Below are 20,171 nucleotides of genomic sequence, written 5' to 3'. Positions count from 1 at the left end.
GTCCAAGATTTTCTTAAATGTCAAAAGTGAGCCTGCATTCATCACTTCATCTGACAGCTCATTCCACACTCCCACCACTCTCTGCGTGAAGAAACCCCCCCCCCCACCAATGTTCCCTTTAAACTTTTCCCCCTTCACCCATGACCTCTGGGTTTTTTTTTCTCCCCTGGCCTCAGTGGAAAAAGCCTGCTTGCATTCTCTCTATCTATACCCATCATAATTTTATATACCTCTATCAAATCACCCCTCATTCTCCTATGCTCCAGGGAATAAAGTCCTAACCTATTCAACCTTTCTCTGTAACTCAGTTTCTCAAGTCACGGCAACATCCTTGTAAACCTTCTCTGCACTCTTTCAACCTTAATAATATCCTTCCTGTAATTAGGTGACCAAAACTGCACACAATACTCCAAATTCGGTCTCAACAATGTCTTATACAACCTCACCATTACATTCCAACTCTTATACTCAATACTTTGATTTATAAAGGCCAATGTACCAAAAGCTCTCTTTACGACCCTATCTACTTGTGATGCCACTTTTAGCGAATTATGTATCTGTACTCCCAGATCCCTCTGTTCTACTGCACTCCTCAGTGCCCTACCATTTACCTTGTATGTACTACCTTGGTTTGATCTTCCGAAGTGCAATACCTCACACTTGTCCGCATCACCCATCTCAATGGTATCTATAAAATGACAGTGCTTTGAAAGCATGGCTGGATTCTTAATTATTAACAGGCCATTTAAACAACTAGAGAAGCAGTCTCATTCAAAGCTAATGTCTACATATACTGAGACATTTCCAATAGGACTTACTGAGTAGTACTGTATCTACAAGTAGAGCAGAGAGCTGATTTATCTATCCAACCACAATTCAGGGTTACTACATGTAAATGTAACAGCACCATCATCTTTAAGCCAACTACAATTGATCTAATTGACTTACAGCAAGTACTATTGTTTGCCAAGGTCCCACAATTGCACATTTACCACTCAGAAACTCTTCGCATAGAATGGAAACTAATGTGGGTGTTATGCTATATACGGATATACTGTGAGTGAATTATTTAGAATCCTAGTTTATTAGGCAGGTTATTGGTTTTATTAGTTTGATACATGATACATCAGAAAGCTATTAAGAATAATATTTTAAATTACCCTGAACTCTGTTGAGACTCGCTTCCCTCAATGCCATTCTCTGGTATCATTTAAAAATGCTGGAGGAACTCGGTGGGTCAGGCAACATCAATGGTGAACACTGAACAGTACAGCACAGTGCCTTCAGCCCACAATGTTGTGCTGTACTGTTCAATGTTCGCCTTTGATGTTGGCTGACCCACTGATTACTCCAAAATCAATCTATTCTTCCATCCCAAACTGTCCTTCATTTTCTTGCAAGTCTCTCAAGTCCCTTAAATGTCTCTAATATACCTGCCTTTATCACCAACCTTGACAGTACATTCACACACCTACCACTCTCCATTAAAAAACTACCCCTGACATCCTTCAAACACCTTAAAATCATGCCTTCCCATACAAGTGGACAGTCAATGCTCATGGTTGAGACCTTCAAGATGCTACTCAAGTTCTTCCAGCATCTTATGTGTTACTAAAGATTTCCATCAGTCCCTCTTGAGTTTCTATGTCTGTTTACATTCATAATAGCTCACCACCCTGCCCTGAGTTTTGCACTGATTCTTGATTCATGCTCAACTGCTGCAATTGTCAAGACATGGAGATGATTTCTACCAACTTACTACAAACCAGGAAGCTTTTCTAGGAACTCCATATTGTCCACCCTGATGAGCGAAGTATTTCATTGATTCTACTATGGTTTTTGGATTTACTGAGTATGCCTGCAAGAAAATGCATCTCTGGATTTTATATGCTGACAGATGAACCTTGATAAAACATAGAACACAGAAAACTACAGCACTTTACAGGCCCTTCAGCCCACAATGTTATGCCAACCATGTAACCTACTCAAGATATATTGATAATAAATTTACTTTGAACTTCTGAATTAATGGATAGCATCGTGATCCTCCAGGCAGCCAACAGCGTATTTCGAGAATCGTTACTGAAAGGGTATTGAAGTATTAACCATAAACAAAGAGTGCCATTGATAAGAGAAGAAAATCAGATAAATGGGGTTCATTCTTAATCTATTTAATCGAACTTGAATAAAATACCAGTAATTGTACAATGTACTTTTATGCCCACATTGAGCCAGACTATTAACAGGGTCCTGAAGAGGTGACCACAAGACAAAAAGACACAGGAGAAAAATCAAGACATTCTGCCCATTGAGTGTGCTTCAACATTCCATCATCGCTGAGTTATTACCTCTCTCAATCCCATTCTTCTACCTTTTCCCCATAACCTTTGGCACCCTTACCTCCACTTTAAATATACCTACAGTCATCTGTGGCAATGAGTTCTACAGATTCACCACCCTCTGGCTAAAGAAATTCCTCTGTCTCTGTTCTAAACAGACATCCCTCTATTATGAGGTTGTGTCCTTTGCTCCTAGACTCAACCACTATACACAACCTGCACTCTATCTGGGCTTTTCAATATTCAATAGGTTTCAATGAGATCACCCTCATTCATCTAAAACTCCAGCAAGTACAGGCCCAGAGCCATCAAACACTACTCATATAATAACCCTTTTATTCCCAGAATCAATCTCATGAACCTCTACTGGATCTGTTCCAATATTAGCACATCTTTAACGACACAAGGGGCCCAAAACTGATCACAATACTCTACCCACAAGGATTCTACATCTTCTGATCCTATGTCACATCTTTTTAAGAATTTGGTTTCATTTTCTTTAACCACAAAGAAACAGCACGCCCGCTACCTACTTGCCAGTCCTTTTGATACAATGTGTATTTTTCTATGTTAACCTCCCAACTATGATCTTAGATCATCTTCCTCATTCCGTATATTGTGTGCATTCAAGTAAAATACCTTCAGTCGTGTATTCATCACTCTTTTTGCTTTTGCCCCCACATTATACTTCAACTCATCCCAACGACTGCAATTTTGCTCTATCATCTGCTTACCTTCCTCACAGTCATACAAGACACTGCATCTACTTATATACCAACTGCCCCATTCTTGGCCCAATCAACCCCAGTTCCCATCCCCCTGCCAGGTTCACGAGAATGATCCCAGGAATGGAAGTTTTAATGTATGAGCAACATTTGATGTTCTCTACTCACTGGAGTTCAGAAGAATGAGGGGAATCTCACTGAAAGCTATTGAATATTGAAAAGCCTAGATAGAGGAGACATGGAGAGAATGCTTCCTATCCTGAAGGAGTCTAGGACCAGAGGGCACAGCCTCAGAATAGAAGGACATCCCTACAGAACAGAGATAAGGAGGAATTTTTTTTTTGCCAGTGGATTGTGAATCTGTGGAATTCGTTGCCAAGGTCAGCTGTGGAGATCAAGTAATTGAAAGCAAATGTTATTAGATTTATGATTAATAAAGGCATCACGGAGGTTGTGGGTTGGAGGGGGGGGTGGATAAAAAATTAAGACATAATGAATGGTGGAGCAGACTCAACGGGCCACACGGCCCAATGCTGCTACTATGTCTTATTGTCAAACTGCCGGAGGAATTCAATGGGTCAAGAAGCATCACTATTTTGGAATCCCAGTGCAGGGTCTTGACCTGAAATGTTGACAATTCTTTTCCTCATACAGATGCTACTCAATGCTTTAAGATCCTCTGCAGTTTAGTTTTTTTAACCGTCATTCCTCGGTTAGATTTGGTTCAAGTAATCTGCTGCCAATTAACATTTTAAATCCCTGAACTTTCACAAAAGATGAAGACACAAGGAGAATTTGATGAGTTGATTCCATCTAGTGATAGGAAGTCAGTACTGCAACAAGTTAATGAGAAAGCTAACTGGCCAAGGTAAGGAAGGATACATAATCATCACTGGACACTACAGCATAGTAATTTTCCCAACCTATTCCTGAGTCATTAAAAATTTATCTCCCTTAAACGTCTACCCAAATTTCCCTTGAAATCAGGGATCACTTCCACCACCCTCAAAGGCAACAAGTTCCAGGTCATTAACATTTGCTGCAGTTAAAAGGTTCTTCCTCAAATTCCTCTTCCATCCCTTGCCCAAAACCTTAAATCTGTGGCCCTAGATCCTGTACCGTCAGCTAATAGGAACAGCTTTTCTTTGCATACTTCATCTGAATGTGATTACACTGGAGAGGCTGCAGAAACAAATTCACACCATGTTGCCAGCAATGGAGGGTTTCAAAGTACATTTATTATCAATGTATGTATACTGTACACAACCTCGAAATCTGTCTCCTTACAGGCAGTCACCAAGGAAACCCAATAGAACCCATTAAAAAAGACCATTAAACACCCAATGTGCAAAAAATAAAACAAGTTGTGCAAATAATAAGCAAATAACATTCAAAACTAGTTCACGGAAGTGAGTCGACAGCCAGGAAACCAGTCACAGCTATTCCAGAAGCCCATCAGTTGCAGGCCACAGCCTCAGTTCAGCAGAGAGATGAGTGAACTTCGTAGAGTAATGAGCTTAACACAGGCCCATCCCTCTCTTCCACCCCCAAATCCTGGCCCAGTGCTTAAATCAGCCAAACCTCGGGTCATTACTCACTCTCAGATCCAGACCGTCACTTTGATATGTTCTTGGGCCTAGGCCATGCTGCCTCGGTTCGGCCCATACCCAATCTAGCCCGGTGCTTAAATCGGCTATGAGGTGAGATTGAAAAGATCAGAGTTGTCTTCCTGGAGCACAGCAGGCTGAGGGATGACCTGATGAAGGGTCATACAATTATGACAGGCAAAGGGTAGATAGCCACTGTCTTTTATTCCCAGTCAGAGAAGTCTAAGACTCAAGGGAGTAGCTTTAAGGTGAGACAGGGAAAATTTAAAGGGGATCTGTGGGGCAAATTTTTCACATAGGAGGTGGTGATTATATTGAACAAGCTCCAAGAGGAAGGTACAATTATAATGCTTGCAATACATTTTGATAAGTACATGCTGAGGAAAGGTATGAGCCAAATCCAAGCAAATGGAATTAGCAAATACAAACATCTTAGTCAACATGGATGAACTAAAATGTAGAACTGTACAGTAAAGGGTCTTCAGCCCACAATGTTGTGCTAATCTACATAAAACTACTCCATTATCAATCTAACCATTTCATCCCACATAGCCCTCCATTTTTTTCTTTCATCCACATGCCTATCTAAGAGTCTCTTAAATGCCCCTAACGCTGGGGGTTCCCAACCTTTTTTTAATGCCATGAACCAATACCATTAAGCAAGGGGTCCATGAAATGTTAAAGTTTCCTCTGCACCCTCTCTAAAGCTTCTACATCTTTTCTAAAATGTGAACAGAACTAAACATAATTCTCCAAGTGTAGTCTAACCAGGGTTTTAGAGAGTGGCAGCATTACCTCACGGGTTTTGAACTCAATCCCCTGATAATGAAAGTCAACATGCTTACGTACCTTCTTAACCAAGAACTTCTTAACCTACCAACTTGTGCAGAAACTATGGACCTGGGACCCCCATGTTCCTCCACACTGCTAAGAATCCTGCCATTAACTTTCTATTCCAGCTTCAAGTGTGATTGTCCAAAGTGCATCACTTCACATTTTTTTTGGATTGAACTCCACCTGCCACTTTCCTTGCCGATCTCTGCATCCCGTCTATATCTTATTGTAACCCATGACAATCTGCTATACTATCAACACTTCCAAGCTTTGTGTCATCTGCAAACTAACCCACTCCTCTACTTCCTCATCCAAGGCAAATATAAAAAATTACAGGGGTTCCAGAACAGATTAACATGAAACACCACTAGTCACTGATCTCCAATACTTTGCCCACCACTGGTGTAAAATGAGTCAGGCAGAAGGACCTGTTTCATTGCTGTATAACTATCAATAACATAATGAGGACATGGTATTATTTTCATTAATCACATCAAGCATATAATCTTATCCACTCACTAATGTTTCACCCTCATAAATCTCACCAGTTAAAATAGTGGTTGCCAACCTGTCGATCGCGATCGACTAGTTGATCTTTGAGACTTTCCCAGTAGATCCCCAAAAAAAGAAAAATAAATACACAAATATTTACGTTGAGATTGTTTCCAGGTTGCGGGGTTTTAGTTCCGTTCTTTCTGCCCAATGCACATGCGTGTAGCTCCCCCGCACTACACAGTGTACTTCAGTGGTCCCCAACCACCGGGCTGCGAGGAAACGATAGGAGTCGGCTGCACCTTTCTTCATTCCCTGTCACGTTCACTGTTGAACTTGAACCCATGCGAGATCATCAGTTGCCTAAATGCAGTGATACCCTTGTGTCAGTGATCACTGGCCGGCCTCGGGAGGCCGGCTGGAAATGCTGTCACTACTGGCCTGGAGCGCTGCCTCTAAACTCACTGAATGTTTCATGAGGAATCCAGTGCCAAGATATTCGCAGACGACCTAATTCGGGCTCAGTGTTTCGTAAGTATCAGAGCAGCTATCTTGCTGCAATCTACTGAAACAAACTTTTGTCAGCTGATAGATCCTACCGGGGAGGGGGCGGCGGGCACCCTGTTGCACTCCTCGCTCGGTCACTTGCTGTCTCCGGACTGCGACCGCCATGGCCCCAGCACGGGGACCTCCGGCCCTGACCTTGTCCTCTCACCCCACCCACGAACAACTACACTTGGCCAAGGCGACTGGCAGCGGGCGGGAAGCTGGAGTTTGGGCCCGGAGGCTGTCCAATGAGGCAATGAAGCACTCAAAACTGCTTCGGTACCTTGAGTCCAAGCACCCAGCATTTAAAAGATAAACGTGTCGAGCAGCGCGGGACAGAAGCTAAGTGCCCAGAGCCACGAAAACTAAATTGCGGAATAGACTGGACATAAGGAACCTGCTTCGAGTATCGCTGTATTCCCATCATGTTTGACACCTGCCCCCCGTCAGCCGATCTGCAAGAATATTGTCAATATTAAACCGGTCTGCAGTGCAATAAAAGGGTGGGTACCCCTGGTGTCTATACATTATTTCTACTTCTGGGTTGCGGGGCTTTTACTTCCAGTCTTTTCTGCCCCAGTGCGCATGTGTGTAACTAATTGATCTGGGGTCGATTTTGCCTTTTACTAAGGCCGAGGTAGGGGATCTTGGGCTTAAAAATCCTGGTGACCACTAAGTTAAAATCTGAGAGGTTTATACATAGAACCTAGCCCTGTAGCAGGAGGAACATCACCTACTACATATGTTAATCTCACTGTTTGTATTCTTTCCTGAACAAAGGATGGCATCTTTGCCTTTTTCCACTCTTCTGTCACCACCCCTGAATCTAGGAAAACAGGAAGATTATATAATTATCTCTGTCATTTCCCTTGGCAACCTGGAATACAATTCAATTAGACCATGCAACATATCCACTAAATCTAGAGTCTTTTTTAGTTAATCTTGACTATCAAGTACATCTACCACAAACACAAGAAACTCTGCAGATGCTGTACATCAGGAGCACCAAAAGACAAAATGCTGAAGGAACTCAGCAAGTCAGGCAGCATCTATAAAGGAAATAAAGAGATGATGATTCTTCCACCATTTACATTACCACTAATGTGTTCTATTTTCTTCCTTAGTAAACATTGAGACAAAGTACTTTTTAAGTAAACTACTAGCCTTACTTAGTACCTCCAAATTTAGATCTTATTTATCCCCATCAAGCAGCACCACACATCTAACCACCTACGTATTATTTAAACACAGAAGATATTTCACTTCCCTTTTGAGTGCAATATATTCTGAAATTCTGAACTATAGGAAGAGAATAAAATAAAAATGCACTAAAAGTGGGAAGCTCTCCAAGCAGCTAGGCCAACATTAATGTCTGAGCCATCATTTTCCAATCCTATTTCTAAACTGTAATCTCTCCTTCCTTATGAAATATTTCTGGCTAGAAAATGGCTGTGTACTTAATGCACCAGTGAACCACAGCTAACTAGCAACATTCTCCTTTTAAGTTATTTTTTTAAATTTCCCCAAGTCACATTGGTATTTTTCCACAAGGCTAACTTGTACAGCAAGTTAGAACAGTATAGACTTTTGGCTGATGATGTTGTGCCAGCCTTTCAACCCTTCCCTCCCACACAGCCCTCTTTTTTTTCCATCCATGAGCCCATCTAAGAAACTCTTAAATTTTCTTAATATATCTGTCTATATCCACCACCCGCAGCAGACCGTGCATCTAATGAAGTTTATCAAAGTTTTGGGGACATACCGAATCTACACAAACTTAGAAGAAAATAGAGGCACTGCCTTACCATCTTTGTGATAATACTTATCTACTGCTCCCAGGACAGATCCTTTGATATGTTAACACAAAATAATTTAAAGCTACTAGCCCTCTCCACTTCAGTTCCCTAATGAGGACTGGTTCATGGACCTTGGCATTCTTTCTCTCATCGTTGGTAATCAGCTTTTTGGTTTTGCTGACATTGAATGAGAGGTTGTTTGGAACCATTCAACCAGATTTCCAATCTCCCTCCTGTATGCCAATTTATCACCAATACACAAATACAAAACCATTGTTAGACCAACTGACAAGAGATTGTAGGTTTGAGAGTGATACATGGTCAAATGCCAGTTAGAAAGCCTGATGGGCATGGGACCTAGGGTTTCTGTACGTCCTGCAGTGGGCATGGACTGAACGTGGGGATCTTTGATGATCCATGCTGTTTTCTTGTGGCAGCACTCCATGTAAATGTGCTCAATGGTGGTGAGGGCTTTGCCTGTAAGGAACTGGCCTGTATTCACCACTTTCTGTAGCTTATTCCAGTCCTGGGCACTGTTGGTTTCAGATGAGACTAAGATGATCAATCCTGCCATCAGAGGCCCCAAGGTTCAACAATAGCTTCTCCCCCTACTGCAACAAGTCCTTAAACCAACCCGAAAAACCTTAACCCCTTTTCAACCTATTTACTTTTTTCTCTCTCTCAACCTTGCACTTGTGTCATTTGGTTTATTTTATTGATTGCACACATGCAGGTTATATACATGGACTTGTTAAAATTTTAAGTTTATGCTAATGGATATTTTCCCTCATCTTGTAATGTAATAAATTGCTGGTGTAAATAGCCAATTTTCACGGCATTTACACCCATGTATTGCCTACAACAATAAACTTGAACTAGAAGTGGGAAAAAAAAATCTTATTGTTTTGTATGCACAATGTAAGCGCTCTAACCATGTCTTTACCAGGCAAGCAAAATCAATCAAAATCTTTCCAAAGACAACCACATTTTCTAATGTCAAAACCACATTTTCTAATGTCAAAACAGCAATAATGTTTTAAAAAGTGCTTCACTGGATGCAAAAGTTGTTTTTTTTTAAAAAAGTGTACTTCAAAGTATTTTTAGTAACCCTTTAATTTCCCTGGTACTTGGACAAACATGGAAATAATCAAATGTAAGGAAGATGACAGCATGATAATTCCTATCTACGAGGATGAAAATTAAAAATTCAGGGTATTACAATATAAAGCTACTTAATTTGTTCTCAGAAAAATCAGGTTCACAGGAACCCAAACTAACTGATGCATAAAGAAAGCACAGTAATATATATTCAGAAAATCATAAAATGACTATGACTGTAATTTGGACTGCAGCAGAAATGAGTACCACCATACAATCCCAATTTTTAAAAAATCACAACAATTAGTTTGAATGATTAATTGCTTCTAAATTAAAGCGTAAACAAATATAGCACTTCATTTAATGTCAATATCTGTTACAAAATAAAAACATAGTTCCTATCAACTTTTCCCTTAAACATTACCAGAGTAAATTGGGGAGGGGAGATTGTGACACAGGCCAGCATCAGCAAACCAGGTATGATTTGCACAGGACTATTTCAAGGGTGAAGAGACAATTTCGAACAAGGTTGCAGTTGACATCAGATGTACGACAACTCTGGCTGGATTTGCAAGACATTACTTCCTACAAAGCGAACCCAATAGCATGAATGGTAGTGAAGCATCACTATCAGATGAACTCAACACCTTCTATGCATGCTTTGAAAGGGGGAATATAACTACAGCTGTGAAGATCCCTACTGCACCTGATGACCCTGTGATCTCTGTTTCAGAGGCCAATGTGTCTTTAAAGAGAGTGAACTCTCGCAAGAGGGAAGGCTTCCATGGAGTACCTGGTGAGGCTTTGAAAACCTGTGCCAATCAACTGGCGGGAGTATTCAACCCCTCAATGCTACGGCAGAAGTTCCCACTTGTTTCAAAAAGGCAACACCAGTGCCTAAGAAGAATAATGTGAGCTGTCTTAATGACTATCGCACAGAAACACTCACATCTGAAGTGATGAAATGCTTTGAGAGATTGGTCATGCCTCTTGCCTCAGCAAGGACCTGGTCCCAATGCAATTTGCGTATCACCACAATAGGTCAACAGCAGATGCAATCTCAATGGCTCTTCATATGGCCGTAGACCACCTGGACAACACAAACACCTGTGTCAGGATGTTCTTCATCGACTATAGCTCAGCATTTAATACTATCATTCCCACAATCCTGATTGAGAAGTTACAGAACCTCAGCCTCTGTACCTCCCTCTGCAATTGGATCCTCAACTTCCTAACCAGAAGACCACAATATGTGCAGATTGGCAATAACACCTCCTCCTCACTGACGGTCAACACGATGCTCAGGGGTGTGTGCTTAGCCCATGTTCTACTCTCCCTATACTCATGACTGCATGGCTAAGCATAGCTCAAACACCATCTATAAATTTGCTAATGATAAAATCATTGTTGGTAGAATCCTGGATGGTGACGAGAGGGTGTACAGGAGCGAGATATGGCAACTAGTGGAGTGGTGTGACAACAACAACCTGGTACTCAGCATCAGTAAGACGAAAGAGCTGATTGTGGATTTCAGGAAGTCTAAGAGGAAGAAACACCGATCCTCAGAGGGATCAGAAGTGGAGAGAGTAAGCAGTTTCAAGTTCCTGGGTGTCAGGATCTCTGAGGATCTAACTTGGTCCCAACATATCGATGCAGTCAGCGACTATATTTCATTAGGAGTTTGAAGAGATTTGGCATGTTACTCTCAAAAACTTCTATAGATGTACCATGGAGAGCATTCTGACAGGCTGCACCACTCTCTGATGTAGGGGGGCGGGGGGCTACTGCACAGGACTGAAAGAAGCTGCAGAGGGTTATAAATTTAGTCGGTTCCATCTTGGGTACTAGCCTCAAAAGTACTCAGGACATCTTCAAGGAGCAGTGTCTCAGAAAGGCAGCGTCTATAATTAAGGACCTCCAAAACTGAGGGCATGCCCTTTTCTCACTGTTACCATCAGGTAGGAGGTACAGAAGCACGAAGGCACACACTCAGCAATTCAGGAACAGCTGAATTTCTTTAGGAATTTCTTTAGGAACTTCTTTAGGAACAGCCTCTGCCATGCAATTCCTAAATGGACACTGAATCCTTGAACACTACCTCACTTTTTTTAATATATTATTTGTTTTTGCATGATTTTAAATCTATTCAATATATGTATACTATAATTTATTTACTTATTTATTTATTTTTATTTTTATTTTTATCCCTCTTCTTATGCATTGCATTGAACTGCTACTACTAAGTTAACAAATTTCACAACACATGCCAGTGATAATAAACCAGATTCTGATCTTACGCAAATGCATCATGGCTTGGTATGACCACCACACTACCTACCGCCACAGAAACTGCAGAGATTTGCAGATATGTACTATCACGGAAACCTTCCTCCCCTCCATGGATTCCGCCTACACTTCACACTGTCTCAGTAGCACCCAACATGCTCAAATACCCCACCTATCCCTGACATTCTCCCTTCTCCCTCCTCTCATCCAGAAGAAGATACAAAGACGGCTCAAGGACAGCTTCTATTCTACTGAAACACTACTGAACAACCCCACCCCACCCCCCCAGTACAAGTTGGACTCTTGGCATCACAATCTATCTCGTGGTGGTTTTGCACCATATTGTCTGCCTGCAGTGCACTCTCTTTTTAACCAAAGTTGGCCCTCTGTATCTGCGGGTTCAGCATCCATGGATTCAACCAACTGCAGATCGAAAATACTGTGCAAGTATCCCCCACTATCCAAAAGTAGAGCGCTCCTATGAAACCTTTCGTAAGCTGGACCCAAAAAGTAACCTACCAAATCATACCAAACAACACACAAAACCTAAAATAACACTAACATATAGTAAAAGCAGGAATGATGGCCACTAGCAGAACTGATAGTAACATCAGCAGCTTTCAAGATTTTTTCTCTCTGCGTGAAAGTAGTATGAATGGTGGATGCAGGCAAGTTCAGCGCACGCACAATGTCTTTATTTCATTCTCCATGATGGAAACACTTAATTACATCCAGTTTTACACTATGCATAACACCCTTACGAGCACTCTTAGGCTTTTCTGATACCTTAGGACACATCTTGCTATAAGATGCATAAACTAAATCCAGGTAAAGCACTCTCGCTGCTCGGGGTGCACGCTGCCTCTATAACGGCTTGCTGCTAAACAAACGCTGAATGCTATTTTCACTTTTCATAACACCCTTGCGAGCTCTCTTAGGCTTTTATATAAGGAACTTGAGCATCCGTGAATTTTGGTATCCACGGGGGGGGGGGGGGGGGGGGGGTCCCAAAACCAATCCCCCGCAGATATGGAGGGCTGACTGTATTACAATTTATTCTGCCTTCCGTTACTACTTTCCCCTGTACTACCTCAATACACTGTTGTAAGGAAATGATCTGTATGGCATGCAAAACAAAATTTAGTTTTTCCACTGTAACTGCAGTACATGACAATAATAATAAATCAGACCAATTTATCCTGAATTAGGTACTTCCACACAACAAAATGGTCAAAATACAATGTAATAATACATGCTGAACATCCACAGGACAAAGAGTGCTGCAGGAGTCACAAATTTGAACAACATTGCCACTGCTCTGCTCTCTCTTCCTCCTCAGTGATAAAAGCTTTCAAAGTAATGTAATGCAAAAACACCAGCTGCAATTTAACTGATGTACATGATCTTTGCATCTGTTATTAGACGAGATGAAGTTTCAGCATGGAGATTGGGAAATAATTAAGTCTCGGTTTCATAACACACAAGCAAGAACTTGACACGAGTTGAAAAGGTAATAACAAGGCAGAGAAAAAATATTTCTTCAATTCCAAAGCTAACCAGAACCTGAGGAAAGTTTAAGGTTGGAGACGCCCACCTTCCAGCCTCCGGCTTGTGGGGCAGGAAGAATATATTACAAACCTACACTCAGCGGCCAATCTATTGGATACCTCCTTACCTAATAAAGTGGCCACTGAGTACATGTTCATGTTTTGCTGTTCCTGTAGCCCAACCACTTCAAGGTTCGACCTAATATGCATTCAGAGATGTTCTTCTGCATGCCACAGTTATTTGAGTTACCGTCACCTTCCTGTCACCTTGAATCAGTCTGGCCATTCTCCTCTGACCCCTCTCATTAACAAGGCATTTTTGTCCACAGAATTGATGCTCACAGGATGTTTTTGTTTTCCCTCACCATTCTCTGTAAACTCTAGAGACTGCTGTGCATGAAAATCCGAGGAGATCGGCATTTTCTGAGATACTCAAACCACTCCACCTGGCACCAATCATTCCACAGTCAGAGTCCTTTAGCTCACATTTCTTCCCATTCTGACGTTTGGTCTAAACAACAACTAAACATCTTAACCATGCCTGTGTGCTTTTATGCACTGAAGTGCTGTCACGTAATTGGCTGATTAGATGTTTGTATTAACAAGTTGTACCTAACAAAGTGGCCACTGATTGTAGATACACCACTAATCCCAAACAGAAATGAAAATCTGTAGTTGTTATTGCAGACATAATTTGTTTCCCCAACTCTCTCAGCACCATGCCTCCCCCATCTTTCCTAACTGCCTCCTCTCCAAGATACCTCGTGCTTCTCTCTCCTTTACCAGCTCCCTAATTTCATTTTTCCTCAGACCAATCATATTGCCCTCTATCCATTATTTATCACATATCACCTGATTTCCTACAATAGAAAAACTTTTAAAAACTATTCTTTTTGTCAACCTAAGAAATTAATGATGCTCCAGGAAAATCTGAGGAACAATAGTTTGCACTTCCTTAACAAACTAAGAAACACATTTACTTAATGCTGAACCAACTAAAAATGTTTAAAAACATGAACGCAGAAATTCTTTTAAACATACCCAGGAAGCAGGTCTTTATTAGGAAAAATGTTAACATCAAGTAAAATAAAATTTCCAACACCAAGAAACGCAAGGTAAATATTTGCAACAAATTAAAATAAGTAACTTCATTACGGTAGTAATAATTGTATCCAAACTAAAAAACCTAGTTCATTACAATGTGATCACTACCACATTAAGACCCCAAATAAAAGTTACTTCACATTTCCCAAGTTACAAACACTTGTATCCACACTCCAAGCATCTCCTCCTTTTTACCAACTCCCTAGTATCACCCTTAAGCATTTAAGCTGGCCAAACCCAGCCACCTTAAAACCTCAAACACAAGAAAATCTGCAGATGCTAGAAATCCAAAGCAACACAGACAAAATGTATGTCTGGACTAATGAAGGATCTTGGCTCAAAATGTCGACTATTTACTCTCTTCCATAGATGCTGTCTGGCCTGCTGAGTTCCTTGCGTATGTTACCTTAAAACCTGCCACAACAAGGATTTTCCAGTCCTGATGAAACTTCACTGACCCAAAATGTTGTGTTTTTCAGATTCATATAGCAAAGTCACCAACATTTGTCAGAACTAAAATTTCCCACAGTCCTATTCCCAAATTTCCTAACCAATTGGAGAGAGCAACCGATACAAAATGTTGAAGGACCTCAGCAGGTCAGGCAGCAGCTATGGACTGTAATAAACAGTCCACATTTTGAATCGAGACCCTTCATCAGGACTGAAAAGGAAGGGGAAGTGGTCAGAATAAGAAAGTCAACAAGGGGCCAACCAGACAGAACAACTCATCAAGCATGGCCGCATCTACAGGCAGATCACATCCAATGAAATCTGGAATTGCATACATGGTGTGGAGGAGGAGGAGAAGGGGCAGCAAAAGAAGGGCTGACTGATGATTCAGTAGCCACAAGTAGCAGCAGCAGTGTCATATTGTCACATCTGTTCCTTGACCCATGAATGCAAGTTTTAAAAGGTTAAAGATTACTTTTATTTGCCACACTCACAACAAAACAGTGAAATGCATTGCCTTTTTATTTTATTATACTCACACGATGAAGGCATCACTTAAAACGTCCGTCTTTATTGCCCATCCCAAACTGCAAATAAACTGAAGAGTTAAGATTCTGGGATTTTAGCAGATTTCCTTATATAAATGAGTTTTTTTTTGAAAATCTGGAAGGTTATGGTTCTTTTGGATGAAAAGCTATACTGATTTACAGTCTTCTGCATAATGATTGTTAGAAATCAATACAAACATTCCTTTTTCTTCCAAGGAAGCCTGACTATATTCTTGTATCTTTTCTAGTCCACCTGGTAATCTCTTCCCATGACAAAGTTTAGAATAATTCACATCATAAAAAATCCATTTATGGAGTTTAGGGTCAAACATGTGAATGACATGGCCTGTCCAAAAGAACCATCCAAGTATAACTAGGAACTCAACATTAAGAATGTTGGCCAAGGAGGAAACACTGTGGTATCCTTCTATAAGATTGAATAGCCTATTCTAAGAAATCCTAGTGTCAGGAGAACATAGGAGTGCAGGAATGACCAGAAAGATTCTGAAGGTGATTGACAAGGTGGGCTCTTTCTTAAAATGGGATTATCTGGAACCAGGGGATGTTGTGACAGAATAAGGAGTCATTCATTTCCAACGGGCAAAAGGAGGAACCTGGAATTCTCTGCCCCAGAAAGCTATATGGAGGCAGAATTCTTGTACATATATTATTCAGGGAATAACAGACATTTTATTACACGGAATAAAAGTATGTTGGAAAGCCAATAACAGACAGCAAAAACAGCTTTTTCAAGGGGCAACTTCCTTCTTGTATTCTTATATACACTTCGGGTAAATAAACTTATCTATTCCCCTCCTCCACTCTCAACCTTCCCATTACCCACACCTACCATACTTTGGTTTCACCATCTTTATTCCATGGATCTCTTCTATCAGATTCCAGCTTGTTTAGCCTTTTTCCCCTGCCAATTATCACCACCCAGCTTCTCCCATCATTCCTACTTACCCACATACCTCCCCCACTAAGAATTCACTTATCATCCGTCAGCTTATGCTCCCCCCCCCCCTAGTTCATTTTATTCTGACTTCTGCCCTCTTTCTTTCCAGTCCTGATGAACAGTCTTGAAATGTTGAGTGTTCATTTCCCAACACATACAGCCTGGCCCAGAGTTCCTCTAGCATTCTGTATGTGTTGCAGCAGTTCCTCTAGCATTCTGTATGTGTTGCAGCAGTTCCTCTAGCATTCTGTATGTGTTGCAGCAGAAACTCCTGGGGAGGCTGCGAAAGGGCACATCAGAGCAGGTATCTTCAGCATATTTATCCTCTTTGACCCAATAAAAAGTCTTTGACTTGGCTGAACTCAGCAGGTCGGGCAGCATCCATTGAAATGAGCAGTCAATGGATGCTGCCCGACCTGCTGAGTTCATCCAGCTTTTCTATGTGTTGATTTGACCACAGTATCTGCAAAGTACTTTGTGTTTACTTTGACTTGGCTAGTTGATCATCTTTAATCTCCATGCTGCACATGTTACACAATGGTATGCAATCTGATTCAAACCTCAGTGCAGCCAGTGCTAGACATAGCACACCATTTCCACAAGGCTTCCCACTGGACCTGAGCTAATCAATCGGATAAATGAAAAACTGTTCAACTTAAGTTACCGCTACCCAAGAACTGAGGGCAATTCAACCTCACTCATTGAAATTCAGGTGAAAACGATGCTTATACATTTTAAGTCCAAGTTATAATTTGGTTTGTTCAGTGAATCATAGGACCAAATCAATCACAAGATTTTCTGCAGATGCTGGAAATCTTAAGCAACACGCACACAAAATGGAGGAACTCAGCAAGTCAGGCAGCATCCATGGAGGAGAATAAACTGTCAAGGTTTCAGGCCAAGACCCTACGTCAATATGCCTTACACTGAACAACAATAAAACAAAGGACATCTATCAACTTCGCCCCAAAAACATCCTTGTCTCCCTGACATTAAAGATTGATTTGACTGCACCCTAGTAAACATCATGGATTCCCACTTATTACTCAACAAAGGCTGTCATTAATCATGCCAGCACAGTCTTTGGATAACTGAGGAAAAAATGTGTTTGAATTTCAGTGTCTTAAACCAGTATGTGGTCTGTTGGGCAGCTCTCCTACCTTGAGACATGGATTAACTACAACAGACACATCATAGCACTGGAAAGATAGCAACAATGCTGTTGGTAACAAAATCCAAATCATGGGTCAGATTAGTGAACCCATGTCAAGCTCCTCTCATGGGAAGCATCCCCACTATTGAAGATCTAATTACATCCAGCCTGCTCTATGGAAAGGTCACATGTCCAAAACCAGAGACCTGATGCAAGTAGCTCCATCAGATCAAAAACTAACAGGGGAACAAAGATAATTCAAAGATATTCTCCAAGCTTCTCTGAGAAAGTGAATCGAACCCATAAACCTGGGAATCCCTGGTTCAATGTAAAGAAACAACATTCAGAGTGGAATTAACAATGTCACATCTATTCAAAACAGAGTGGCTCAATACCCACCAGCAAACACCTTCTGCCCCATTTGTGGTTAAATCTGTCCAAGTCTGCCAAAATGGGCATCAGAACCCACAGAAGCAAGTCATCTTCCATCTCAGGAGATTTCAGTAGACATAATCTTGCTCCCCTGATGTACTCTCTGCCTCAACTGATAAAGGAAAGCATTAATAGTTGAACTGCTACCTGTGGATATACTATACTCACCGACATCTTTTTTCTTCCACATGACCAAATATCCCATAAATTTGCAGCACATTCCTGTGCATTGCCACAACTCTGCACATGGATTGCCTCACATTTTTCTGTCCAATTAACCAGACTATTTATATCTTTCTGAAGCTTTTCTCTTCATCACAAATCTCACAACTTTTATTCCATCTGCAATTTGTTATCATACGCCTACATTTGAGGTCCAATAATTAATATATTATTGAAAACACAGAACTAAATACTCAGGAACTACTATGTACGCATATCCTACACTTGTCTTTGTGTTTTCAGTCCCCCACCAACCAATCTTACCCAATACTCAATGATCAACTTGGATCAAACTTGATGTGCTAATATAAACATATATACACACATATACACACTTAATTCATTTTGAGGTCACTATTTTGCTTAATATAGGAAATAAAAATATAAATGCTGTGCAGGATAGATTTACTAAACTGATCTCCTAGTTAAAAGAGTTGTTTTGAGAAATCAAGATGTTCAGGCCACATTAACTGGGGTTCAGAAACAAAGTGATCCTCTTTGAAATTTACAATAAGTTTGAGGGGGATTGATCAAATAATCATCTCTGGCTATAGTTTCTGCAGAGTTGATACACTGAATTCAAAACAAGCAATCATTTAAGACTGAGAAGATTCTCATTTTCAAGCGGGGTTGGGAATATTTATAATTACCCACCATGGAGTAAGATGGATGACCAATCACCAAAAATATCTTGGGCTAAAATTAATTTTTGAGACAGCTGGAGGCACATGAACTTAAGACTGTGATACAAGCATGGCAGGGTTTGTACTATGAGGCTTATTCCTGCTTTATTCTTTATATTATTAGCAAAAATTACAGGAAATAGAGATGGTGAGAAATGTAATTATAAATGAGGAGAAATATTTGATGGGATTTGACAAGTGATGTTCCTAAGTACTCAATATTTGAAGAGTATATTTAGTATTTTGCCTCTGTAATCTGGTATTATGCAGGAGCAGAAAAACACAAGAGTGAAATGTTCAATGAGTGAAGGTGCAAGGTCCTCAACTAATTTGGATTCAAGAACTAAAATATGTTATGATGACAGGCTCCCTAAATGTGGAAGCACAAAGTGATTTGGCTGTCCATGTTAAAAAAAACATGGAGCCATTTTACAATTTATCTCAGTGGTATTGGAATTGAGTGCAGGAATTATGCATATATGGTCAGATCCTACCTGGAGGATTAGACTCGTTTTCCCTGACCAAACTACAAAACAGTACATTTCTGGAACACGCTAAACTGCCAAGTTAAATTTCAAGAACAAGTCACATAAATTTGCCTGGAATTTAGACTGTCAAGTAGTGGGCTAATTATTTACAATAATTGAGAAATTCACTGGAGACACAGGAAAGATATTTCACATCCCAACCCTAATCAGGACAATTGCTTAATTTCCATCTTTTAACATTCCAACTGCTTTTCTAACTGCATCACTTTTCCCCATTGAAATCCTGTTATAAACCCCAAATAAAATGGAAATAAACTAAGTGTAGTATGCTTTAACATCAGTAGTATCATTTATTATTTAGCCATACAACATGGAGCAAGCCCTTCCAGCCCTGTGAGCCCCACTGCCCAGCAACTCCAAATAACCCTAACCTAATCACAGAATAATTTACAATGACCAACTAACCTACCCAGTATATCTCTGGATCGTGGGCGGAAAATGGAGCACCTGGGGAAAACACATGCACTTTACAGGGAGGATATACAGAGACTCCTTACAGAAATGGACTGGAATTGAACCCCAGAATAGCCCGAGCTGTAAAAGCAGCACAATGCTACTGTGGCACCCATGGAACATGATTGATCCATGATTTGCAATGAAATAAGGAATCACTTCAAGTCAAGTCGCTTTTTATTGTCATTTCAACCATAAACTGCTGGTACAGTACACAGTAAAAACGAAACAACATTCCTCCAGGACCATGGTGCTACATGAAACAACACAAAAGTACACTAGACTATGTGAGACACTAGACTACGTAAGACAACACGAAAACTACACTAGACTACAGACCTGCACAGGAC

At 40.7% G+C, this 20,171-nt stretch overlaps 1 protein-coding gene across 5 annotated transcripts in view; it reads right to left on the bottom strand.

Moving 5' to 3' along the window:
* The window catches only part of gtf2a1 (general transcription factor IIA, 1), a 71,605-nt gene that overhangs the window by 34,936 nt on the left and 16,498 nt on the right, over positions 1–20,171 (bottom strand). The gene's annotated exons all lie outside the window — the stretch shown is intronic.

The sequence above is a fragment of the Hypanus sabinus genome, chromosome 2 (assembly GCF_030144855.1).
Source record: "Hypanus sabinus isolate sHypSab1 chromosome 2, sHypSab1.hap1, whole genome shotgun sequence".
NCBI classification, from domain to species: domain Eukaryota; kingdom Metazoa; phylum Chordata; class Chondrichthyes; order Myliobatiformes; family Dasyatidae; genus Hypanus; species Hypanus sabinus.
Note: the sequence above shows the minus strand (reverse complement) of the source record. Positions and strands in the feature narration are given on the sequence as shown.